Below are 11,392 nucleotides of genomic sequence, written 5' to 3'. Positions count from 1 at the left end.
GGACTGAATACGTACACAATTTCTTTTTATCAAGCAGTATCACTGAATATGGCATGTCGCATTAAAATTGATTAAAAGTGCTGAATTAATTAGCAATCCCTCCTTAAAAATATCATTCAATCAAATACGTTTACTGCGCGGTAAAACTGTAAATTTTCCATCGCAAATGCACTTATCGGTTTTTCATCCCCAGCTTAATTCATGGTTTGACAAGAAAGTCTGCGATATAGACTGGGACAACTTTCCTAAAAGTGAACTTCTGTCGGCAAATTCGAGGAAAAGTTGGTAAACACACTTTTCTAGATGAAAATTATGCGCTGAACACGAAAATTTTGTTTACCAAGCTGGATTCGGCCATTTTGACCTTAAAATCAGTCATTTTCATTTGCATACACAATTAAGACATGAAAGCGAGGCTGTATATCATATCTCCTTACAAAACACACAAAAACGGTTTAAATTTTACCCAGATCAGCAGAAGACACAGAGTGTTTATTAGAAAGATTCTGTGCCTACGACATGTTGATCACGTGGTCATCTGGTCACGTAACTCTTGAAAACGAGGCTAGAGTTTATATCGTAATTACGTGAAGGGAGGTGCACAAAAGTCGTCGAAACAGCGAAAAAGGAGTTGAAACTGTAAGGGCCGATTATTTAAACAAAGCCTAAGTTAGACGTGGTTTAAGGCTAAATCGAGGTTTAGACGACCACTCCATAAACTATGGCTAATCGGAGTCTAAATTGCATTATTTGAACGCCGATGAGCCGAAGTTCACGAAGACCACGTTTAGACGACGTCTAACGAGTGTAGCTATTGTTTTGACATCATGCATGCGTTTTACTCCCAAAGGAACACTATTGTCTTGCTGTTGTTTTCTTTTAATAAAAGGACTGCATACACAATGTAGTATAGAGCTGTGTGGAAATATTTTCAAGAAATTGTACTTGTGTTTTTTAAAGGAAATGAAACAAATGGAATTAAATATCTCTTTAAACCAGCTCGGAGGTTCGGGGAGCGCATACAAAATACAAATCAAGAAACAAGTTGACTGCAACGGGCTAGAATCAGTGAAAATAAACAGTTAAACGACGTTTAAAACCTACTCAGGAGCAGGTCTAACTTGTCATTGTTTGTTATTCAACGGTTAAACTTCATCTAGACGCAGGTTATGATAAACGTTGTTTAAATAATTGGACTCGCAGGCTAAATCCCGATTTAGACGATGACTTTCTTAGCCGCGGTCTAAACTTCGTTTAAATAACCGGCCCTAATTGTTTTCTTCTAGCTTATGAAAATAGAGCAAGTGAATAAATTTAAATTAAGTTAACGTGACTCCATTGTGAGTTTTGGTCACGTGACTGGCGTTTCGATTATCGAATTCCACGTCAGCTATTTGAAAAAAATATACTAAAAATAAAAATACTTTAAGGTGCTAAATTGTTTTACTCTACTGTACCATTTACTGTTCTTGGCTTCCAATAACACCACCACTAACATTATTTTGGCAGCAGCTCTCTGCAGCACTTCTACATTTGCATGCTCCTGTGCATGGCAGTCCCACACTCCAGCAGGGGAGTGGAATGGTGGGTTGTGTAACATGCGCCTGTTTGCATACCATTGCTTGGAAGTGCGCCCTTTGAATATGCCATCGCGCTGCATCACTCGTCGGGGGAAAAGCTTCTGGTAACCGACATTTAGAAAACAACGTTGTGCGCGCTTCGTTGCAACTCTCTGCGTCAGTTGGCCTGTAACCACTTTACAGTCCGTTTGCTCTGATACCACCATGTCTTGGCATCAAACGAATTCCTCTTCATTGGTTTACAGGATTTGACTTGAAGGGCAAGGTCAAGGATAACTAGTAAATTTTGTTTTTAACAATTAAATTTCCAACGACAGCCATTGACAGAACCCGTCAGTTACTTTATAGATTCCGCAAATGAACTTCTCAACGGAACTCACGGTGGAATCATCCAGATCTCCATTTCCTAAGTTTTTCAGGAGCATGTGACGGTCTGTGAAGGTCTTCCACAATGTTTTCTTGCTGTGGCCAGCAAAGTAGGAGACTGTGTCACAGCCGGTTATTGCATGAAAGGAGAGAATGGTTTCCACCTCAGGAATTTTTCTCTTCACATTCCCACGAATCGTGTGAATTGGGCTTCTTAGACGTCCCAGCTTTCATCCACAACTGCTTGCAGGACATTTTATCAAAGTGAGAAACTAAAAGGAGAAAGACATCCGTGTCTTGGGATGAGACGACAAGGAACTCTGCATCTGAGTGTACACAATGTAGAATTCTTCGAGTGTCCACCTCTTAATGGAAACCTTTAAGGCCTCTGCTGTCGATGTTCGAGCGGGAACACTTGACCGTATCTTCTTCCTCGAATCCGCCACCAACAATAATGATTTTATCGGCTGGGGCTCCTGCAATTAGCTTTTCTGGGAGAAAGTGTGCAAGATCAACCTTGTTTTCATCAAGAGCCAGAAATGTTGACCAGGCCTCTTCTAATGGGCACGTGGCCTGGAGAACGCTTCTTTTTAGTTGCGCACTTGATTGATGACTCCCTGTATCTGTCAAATGTTACATCTATTCGATCAAAATCCTTTTCAGAGACAAGAACAGCTTTCACAAATTTATCCGCGAGATCATCAAAAGTGTTACACTCTGAAGGACGTCCCAGACCCATGACTAATGCTTGACCATCTACTACTAGTGTCGATTGTCCTGAGAATTTAAATGGTACATCTTCCTTGTTAATGCAGCAATATGCGCGCGAAGGTTAAACGACAGAGTCCATCTACACAGCACTGCTGTCGTCCTCGTAATGCCAACTATCCCTCCGCCTTTCTTTCCGGTACCATTGAGCCACTCCTGACTTTGGTCTGGATCGACCTGATTAAATCGCCAAGAGGAACCTTTCATGCCCCAGTTGCCCTTGTCAAACTCGGTTTGTACCTCTTCTGGGAGCTGCTTCATTTGCGCAAGGTACACAGGGCCCCATCGTGCATAATTTGTATGATCATAGCGATGGAAAAAATGGCAGCATCTTGTGAAAGGCATAAAGATGTAAGTCCCAAATTCCCTCTCTTTGAGCTCTGATAAACAGCAGAAGGATACGGACCATTTCCATGTACTGCAACCAGTACTGGAGATTAGGATTCTTTTCCTTCTTCACTGCGATGAATGATGGTAGTAGTTCGCGGTACGTACCTACCAGATGATAGTAGATCAGGCAGATTCAAAAACTCTCCTTCCGTTTTTGACTGAACAGACTTCTCAAGACTTTGTTTCAGTTCGTTGCCTTTCTCTTCTATATGGGCCAAAAGTTGCGGCAGAAGAAATTGCCACATTGCCTGAAGAGTGATCTTGTGAACTCGGGTAGCTTTGTTGTAATCTTTGCCTGCGAGGGCACGCTCTACGGTTCGTGGACCTAAGATACCGATATATCTACTTATCTTACCCTTATCAGTATACTTTGCATAGCAGCTCTTGTGCCATTTTAATTCCTCTGCTGTGTTCGTTTCAGCTGCATTCAATATCCTGTCGATTGTTTCTGTGTTTGCAGTGTCTGAACAGGATATCCTTTTTTGACTCCTGGCAAATAATACACTCATAATAATACATTCACCCGTTCTTCCATTTTTTAAATGTTAACTTTGAAAACTGTACACAACCCCTGCCATGGATCTCTCGCAGTCAACTAGTTCGAATTAGCAGCCAGGCAACTTAACTTTGCCCGATTGAGACTGTTACGTTGGCGATGCATTTAAACCTTTTGAACGAAACTCATATTTTCTTGAATGCAGCTGTCTTTCACTTGAGCCAAAAAAATAATCTCTATCAGAACTTAGCTATTTTGTCCTCTCCTAAGACTCAGCGCTTCATATTGTTTGTTTTTTCGAGTTCGATAACTTCGATTCCTTTGTGATAACAATTCGATTTAGACACGCATCGGCCGTTTCTGACCAGAATCAAACCGTAAAGCATATGAATGGATTTGTTTTGAATGTCAAATCAAAACATTCATTGTCGTAAAGGACTGAAAAAGTCAAACCGAGTATTAGAATAACCACTTAACACCTAGAACATTGTAGGTTTAATATATATTTTTGACGCTTAAATTTCTCGAATGCAAAAAAGCGTTTTTTGCTCCGCGCGCAACAAAACAAAAACACCAAATAATAAGAAAATTGTATTAATGTGTTGTCTATTATTTAAGAAACCAAGATCAAATTATATTATAAAGATTAAGACAAGTATAGTTCGCTGTTTTGAAAAAAAAAATCGATTCCAAACGAGCTTTTAAATAAAGAAAACAGTTCAGCCTCGTTTCCATGTCGGGTATTTGGTTCCGTTTTTATTAAACCTGATTTCGAGATCTAAAACTCAAAATCCAGCTTGGTAAACAATTTTTTCGTATTCAGCACGTAATTTTGACTTAAAAAAGTGTGTTTACCAACTTTTCCTCGAATTTGCCGACAGAATTTTTAAAAGCAGCCTTTTTCTGAATTTGTCCCAGTCTAATAAAGTAAAAATGTTCTTCGATAAATTTATAAATATATTAGGTGAAAAAACCATTTTTAATGAGGATATCGTCTTTTGAATTGAATATTCTTTTAACACCGGCAAATGCTATTCGTAAACGCAGCGTATCTTAGCAACCTCCAGACTTGGTTTCGCGTGTCAAATAAATCGTCCAACTGAAGCAGAATTATAATAAGGAGCAAAATGTAAACCGTAAACAAGCATGGTTTTATTTAGACGTTCATTCAAGATGAAACTAAAAATCGCGCTGGCTGTCATTATCTCCGCTTTAATTGTGGTTTTCGCTTGGTATTACGTTAACACTGGACAAAATCCAATGGTGGAGATCAAAAACAAAGTTGGTAATTTCATGGCGAAATATTATGATAACGAAGTCGAAGATCAAAGCTATGAAAATACTACTCGCGCGACGGTTGTAGCCACTGAAAACACGTTATCGGACGAGAAGAAAACAGTCAAAACAAATACGGAAGAAACGTCCGGTGTTACAAACGATCAACACAAGCCATTGTCGCCCAATGTAGGTACACTCAAGGGAAAACCTTTGGAACATTTAGCGGGCCACATTGAATTATTGACCAATCACCCAAATATTCCCAGGATGAATGCGCTACGAGGAAGTGACGCCATCGTGTACAATGAAGGCGTTCTACAGAATGCAAGGAGGACGTTTTATCGAGAGGCACGACCGATAAACCGCACAAAAGAGAAATTCACTGTGTTATTTCTACATGGCAACGGACTTACTTCTACGATATGGATAAACATCGGAACATTTCAAATCTTGGCAGAATTGGGATATCGAGCTCTAGCTATCGATTTACCAGGGAATGGAAACTCAAATGATTTGAGCATACCTTACAAGCGCGATGATATTCTAGGCTACATGACAAATCTATTCACCGCACTGGAACTGCATTTACCGGTGTTAGTTTCTCCATCGACCGGTGGAGAGTATGCCATGCCGTTATTGATGGCGTACCCACGTATTCTCCGCGGTCTCGTTGCAATCGCTCCGTCGGACACGTCCCACTACCTAATCAGTGACTACAAGAAATTATCTGTTCCAATGCTGGTTTTATTTGGCGAGAAAGATGAGACAATGCTTCACGAGTCTTCTCTTGATAGTCTATGGTACGTCCCCAATCGTAAGATTTACATGATAAAGAACACGACCCATGCATGTTACGTGGATCATCCTCCTACATTTCATAAACTTCTGCTAGAGTTTTTGCATCGCGTTCAATAGAGCGATTTTTAATTGAGAGTCGTAAAACCAAAACCAAGGTTGTCACTGTGGCCAGTCACAAAACGCATAGATAATTCAGTGAACCAATCAAAACTCGAAGCAAATACGTGTAACCGTCGCAAAGCTTGGGAAAAACGAGTGTGACGAGTGTGAGTCACGATTGGCTTTGGTTTTATTTCTAATTGGTTAAGAAAGAGGCGCGAGTTTTTTTTTAATCAATCACTTAGCGTAGTAATGGAAAAGCAAACGTGGATTATTTTCGACACTCAAGTGAAAATCGCTCTAAGGATTAGCTAACGCATATCTATGAAGCCTTGCTGCCAGAACGAGGTTCTCGATTACGTGTTAAATAGGATGCAGTTTACTAGTTACTCCTGGTAATAGGCTCCGAGGGAGATCGGCACCTAAATTCTCCTCACAATATTAATATATTGTCAAACAGGCAGGTGATGAGAATATTAAAAAAATCACAGACAAAGGGATATTGCGGCCTAGATGTACCTGCACTTTCTCGGAAGAAAGGAATTATATGGTAATAAGTAAGGGGGACCTGAAACGGTCAACAATGACAATTTCCCGGTTAGAAGTGAGGAATTTCTCGTAAGCTTGTAGTTCTACTGGTTCTCTAGTGTCACAGTTGCTATTAGTTTTGGGGTTTGGGCATTGTTCGTGTTGTTTGTTCTATTGTTCCCTCATGGGTTAGCGAGCCATTCATGTGAGACCTTGCTTGAGCTGCTACCCATTTTGTTCCGTCGCCCGCTTCAGACAAGAAAATAAATGGAGGATAAAATTCGTTTTAAAATTTTTTGTGGAGTTATGGGATAAAACCGTCAAAAATGCAACAGCGTGATTTACCTCAATAGGTATCGTTAATATGGTAATAGAACTGATTCGAGTACAATTCTGTCTGTAAAAGAGGATTGATTACTTTAACAACAACACCCTCTTTATTTCCTTATCATTAAATTACAGAATTATTATATAAAAAATATATTGCTAGAGATAAGGGGTTCTGGCAACCCGAAATAACCACTAAGTTAAAAATGCCGGGTTGTCAGTTTACAAATTGAGTAGTCAGTACTTTTAAGAAAGTTTGACGATCACGAAGTTGGAGTCCGATCTGTTAATGAATCATCAGTATTATGATTACAGACCGAATTTGGCACCCCGAAATCCTGTTAGAGAAATTAATCATAGCTATAGCAAACCCTTGGAGAGAGCTGGAGAGTAACAATCGGTACAAAGTTTCGACGAATAAAAGGAAATGTCCAATAACAGGGCGCGTAAATGGCGCTACTATATTAAATGTTACTATATCCAATACCTCATGACCACGCATGGCACGTGAACTGTCCAATGAGTAAAGTAATAAGTTGTAAAGCTGTTTTTTTTTTTTGTAGTAATGCTGCTCTCGTAAGCTTGTAATTCTGTGGTCCTTTAGTGTAGCAGCTGTTATTGTGTTTGGGGCTAGGGGTATTGTTTATGTTGTTTGTTTCATTGTTTTCTCGAGGGGAAGCGAGCCATTCATGCGAAAGATGCCGCTATATGGCTCAATTTTTTTTCCCCGACAGCGCACGCTCTCATCGGCGACTTCGAGGTCACATGTCATCTGACAATAAAACTGTTTCCGTAAAGTCTCCGAGCGGGCAACGTTACGAAAGCTCTGACGTCAGAAGGTAACGGTGAACGGTTACCTGCAAATGTTGACGACGACGGCCATTGTTCTAACGTCCTCATTGTGCTATACCGACTGGCCCCTCGAGAAAACAGTTTATTCTGTTTCCCTTGCACTTTTTGGTTTCCTTCCGCTCTGCCTCAGGAAATACTGTGTATCTCGGGGAGCAAAATTAACTCTTTCCCTCGGGACCAGGCATGCAGTGAAACACATCAGCTTGAAATAAACTTGCGAAGTGTTTGCAAGGCCGGAAGTAGGCCTTTCTCGATTATGCTAGCATTTTTTTCGGCATTTTTTGGGAAAACGAGCATTTTTTTTCGTTTTTTCTCGATAAAGAATTGCTAGCATTTTCTGTCATTTTTCATGACTGTGATCCAGATTTCAGCACTCTAAACTCAGAAGGATAAATAATCCTAAAGTTTCACAGTTTTGATTACTTTATTTGATTGTTTTCTGTCTGTTTCGACTGTTTGTGCGTTGTGTTACTTGTGTTGTGTTACTTGCGTGTGTTTTTTTTATTTTTTATTTTTAAAAATTAATATTTTTTTTTATTTCTTATTTTTATAAACAAACAATTATTAAGTGCTATCGACTGGAATTTTCGAGAAAAAAATTTCAAAACTCCTAATTCGCATTTCTTCATATTCAGTCAAAAGAAACCCTTTGGTGAACTATTTACGAAAATGACATTTAAAATTTTCAAAGGGTTTTTATATTTGAGAAAATCGGCAAAAGGTTAAAAGGCCGTTTTCGCGTCCCCGCCGCCATAAAATTTTGTCGAATTTTTGTGGGTATTCAAAACACTCGTACGGAAAGAAGGTTGAACGTATGAAATTTATCTTTGGCAGGTATGCGGGGCATCCAATATACTACACAGAAACCTAAAAAATATTGCAAAACGATGCAATTAAACAGATCTTTTTTAAAGCCCGAAAATTGGTATTTTGAGCACTTTGGTAAACACTTGAAACAAGGGTAACTTTGGTGGCAAACATCGTGTCCTGGTACATCGAAATTTGGAATAAAAAATAGATCGGCGTCAAGTACTATTATGGTACTGTAATATATAAAAAATCCAGCCCGGGCAATTGAAAAACCACCCGTTGAGAGAAGTAAACGCATAGTGAATATTTCATGTATTGACTACAAAAATTGTCACGGTCACGCAACACTAGTAAACACATTTCGATCTGATTTATTCAATGTGTTTTAGTTTTGCTCACTTTGGCTACAGTTTATGCTCGAAAAAGTCTACCTATCTTATGTATAATTTACTGTTTTGTATTCATATAAAAATTAATTTTAGAGGATGGGATAATTGATCTGACCGCAAAATTACAAAGGTCAAGTTTCGTGTCATATTTACCGACTTTGCCGCTCACACTGTGTAACTCGCACTGTGAAAGAAATAAAACAATTCAAAGCGAAATGTCTTCACAAAGTAGTCTCGAAGCGTGTCATATTTTATCCTGGTGGTTCTGTTTCATTAAATTACTAACTATTTAACACTGGTAAAAGTTATTTTTAGTTCCGGCTGTATCGATTCTGTAAAGTTTTTCGAATACCTCAGTCTGTTTGTCAACAACATGACTATTTTGCAAATACAGTATGTGTTCATAAACAAGATGATGATCTTATCGACAAGCGTATCTATAGGAGAACATCGAAAAATTAAGTAACTGTGTTCAACTGCTTGTATATTTTCCTTTTAAGAGTGCGGGTCCTCGACTTGATATGATACGCCAGAACTGATACATGTATGTCTGTTGATTTCCTGTTTAACAATAACAATAAAGAAACACTCTTGGCTATAGAGCAAAAGATACTATACCACCAGCAGCAGCTTACCATTCATGTCCAAACATAACAAGTAACGATTCTCGGCTGGTTGAGCAAATACCAAACACATTCGAAAAGGCGAACTCCACAGCCGTTGTCAGCCGTCGATCGTCACGCTCTCCCCTTCGCTCCACTGTTCCCAAGCTGTCTGCCTTTCTCCCGTTTGCAATTTTTACACAGGTTCTCTGACTTTTTACCGCATTCACAACCAATCTCGACTCACTCTTTGTACCTCCAGACTCTTAAAATCAAATTCCATTCTTTGGATAGCGGGGAAAGGGAAGGTTTTATACGGGTGGGGGGTGGGGTAGGGGGTCAAGGTTTATTTTGTCATTGATCTTATTGTCCCACAAAGTGACTGACCACATAACCAGAATTGCAGAAGTAATCGTTATCTTAAGGTTGCTATTTTTAGCGGCTACTTATTTAAGCCATTTTTCTGAGCAAGATTTAGTGACTATTTAATTTAGCGATTTCAGAATTTGTTTTTTTAAACCAGGCCCTTGTGTGGGAAATGGTCTAGGCAAACTCTCTTTCGAAGAAAAAACTGTGGCAGCTACAATTCTTTTGCAATGAACTTGGACTAGCTGTTCCTGTTCCACAAGTGAGGAAAAGGACTCTTTATGTGGTCCTGTTGCAAGAACTTGTCCAGGAATGTAGTTGCATGAATGCGGGACCAAGTTAAAATGCTCTGTGTTCTGTTGCGTCTGCAATTATTAAAAGCAGTGGCGGATCAAGGGGAGAAGCCATTGGGCCCTGTTCCCCATTATTTTTAGGCTAAACCGAGGCCCACGGGACCAAGAAAAATCATCTTCAAGAGCTAATTTCAGGTAAGGATGATTAGGGCCCCCACCTACCTAAAGGTCTGGATCCGCCACTGTTTAGTACACATAAGCTAGCTCCTAATAAATTGTCCAATACTAAGTGTCGTCGTACTAGCCGTGCATTTAAAATTACTGTTTTATACACCTCGAGTGACTTCTAGTACACGCATCTCCAAGCTACGTGAGATCCAACAAAGAATTGTGCCAAAGTCTTCCTAACGTTGTGTGGCCCTCTGCATTTAATCGTCCCACATATCCTAAAATAAGGCAAGAGGCAAACCTTCAAATACTGAGAAGTGGAGACAGGAAATGATTTCCGACCAATTTTTTTCTGCAAGGTTTGTCCTTTTCTTCTCTCTCTACAAGGTTTTTTGGCGCCGTTTGTTTTTTTTTAAGTTAAACCTCTCTTCCTGAATTCCTGTCCACCTCAGTATCTTAGGGCTGAGGGCCAACCCTTAGCTAGTTCCCAGGCTGCTGTCAGTACAACATACCTCAAGGTTTAGTGATTTGAGCAAGGAGCAAGTAGCACGAAAATCGCTAAATTTAAAAGTACTCGCTAAAATTAGTCTTCGTCAAATTTAATACTCGTTAAATTTTAGTACCTTCCTCCCCCCTCCCCAAAGGAAAATAAATTAATCATAGTCGACATCAAAAATTCTTTTAAGAAATGGATATCGAAACTTTGTTCTTTCTGACAATGCCGTCTAGTGATTCTGTTTTTTTTTACTGAACATTTATTTCCATCTTAGCTAATACTTTATGAAATACTGGTTTACACTGGGTATCTTTTTTTCTAGGTGCACGGCTAGTACGACGACACTTGTGTTGGACAATTTATTTGGCCGATATTTCGACTAGTCAACTAGTCTTCTACAGGGCCAGAGCTGGAGTGAGATAAAACTTAACGGCTCCTAAAATTTAAATTAAAGTATATAAGTGGATAATACGTAACACGATAGCCATATAAGGAGCCGTTAAGTTTTATCTCACTCCAGCTCTGGCCCTGTAGAAGACTAGTTGACTAGTCGAAATATCGGCCAAATAAATTGTCCAACACAAGTGTCGTCGTACTAGCCGTGCATTTAAAATTACTGTTTTATACACCTCGAGTGAGTTCTAGTACATGCATCTCCAAGCTACGTGAGATCCGACAACAATTGTGCCATAGTCTTCCTAACGTTGTGTGGCCCTCTGCATTTAATCGTCCCACATATTTTTTTCTAGGGCCTGCTGTTTTTTTTTTTTTAAAATCTGAAATCGC

General features: G+C 39.5%; 1 pseudogene; it reads left to right on the top strand.

Moving 5' to 3' along the window:
• The first annotated feature begins 4,684 nt into the window (after positions 1 to 4,684).
• Positions 4,685 to 6,348, top strand: LOC144642547 (putative protein-lysine deacylase ABHD14B pseudogene; annotated as a pseudogene).
• The last annotated feature ends 5,044 nt before the right edge of the window (positions 6,349 to 11,392 follow it).

This window comes from Oculina patagonica, chromosome 2, assembly GCF_052425735.1.
Source record: "Oculina patagonica isolate OP01 chromosome 2, crgOcupat, whole genome shotgun sequence".
In the NCBI taxonomy this organism is placed as follows: Eukaryota; Metazoa; Cnidaria; class Anthozoa; order Scleractinia; family Oculinidae; genus Oculina; species Oculina patagonica.
This window is presented reverse-complemented; position numbering and strand designations above follow the sequence as displayed.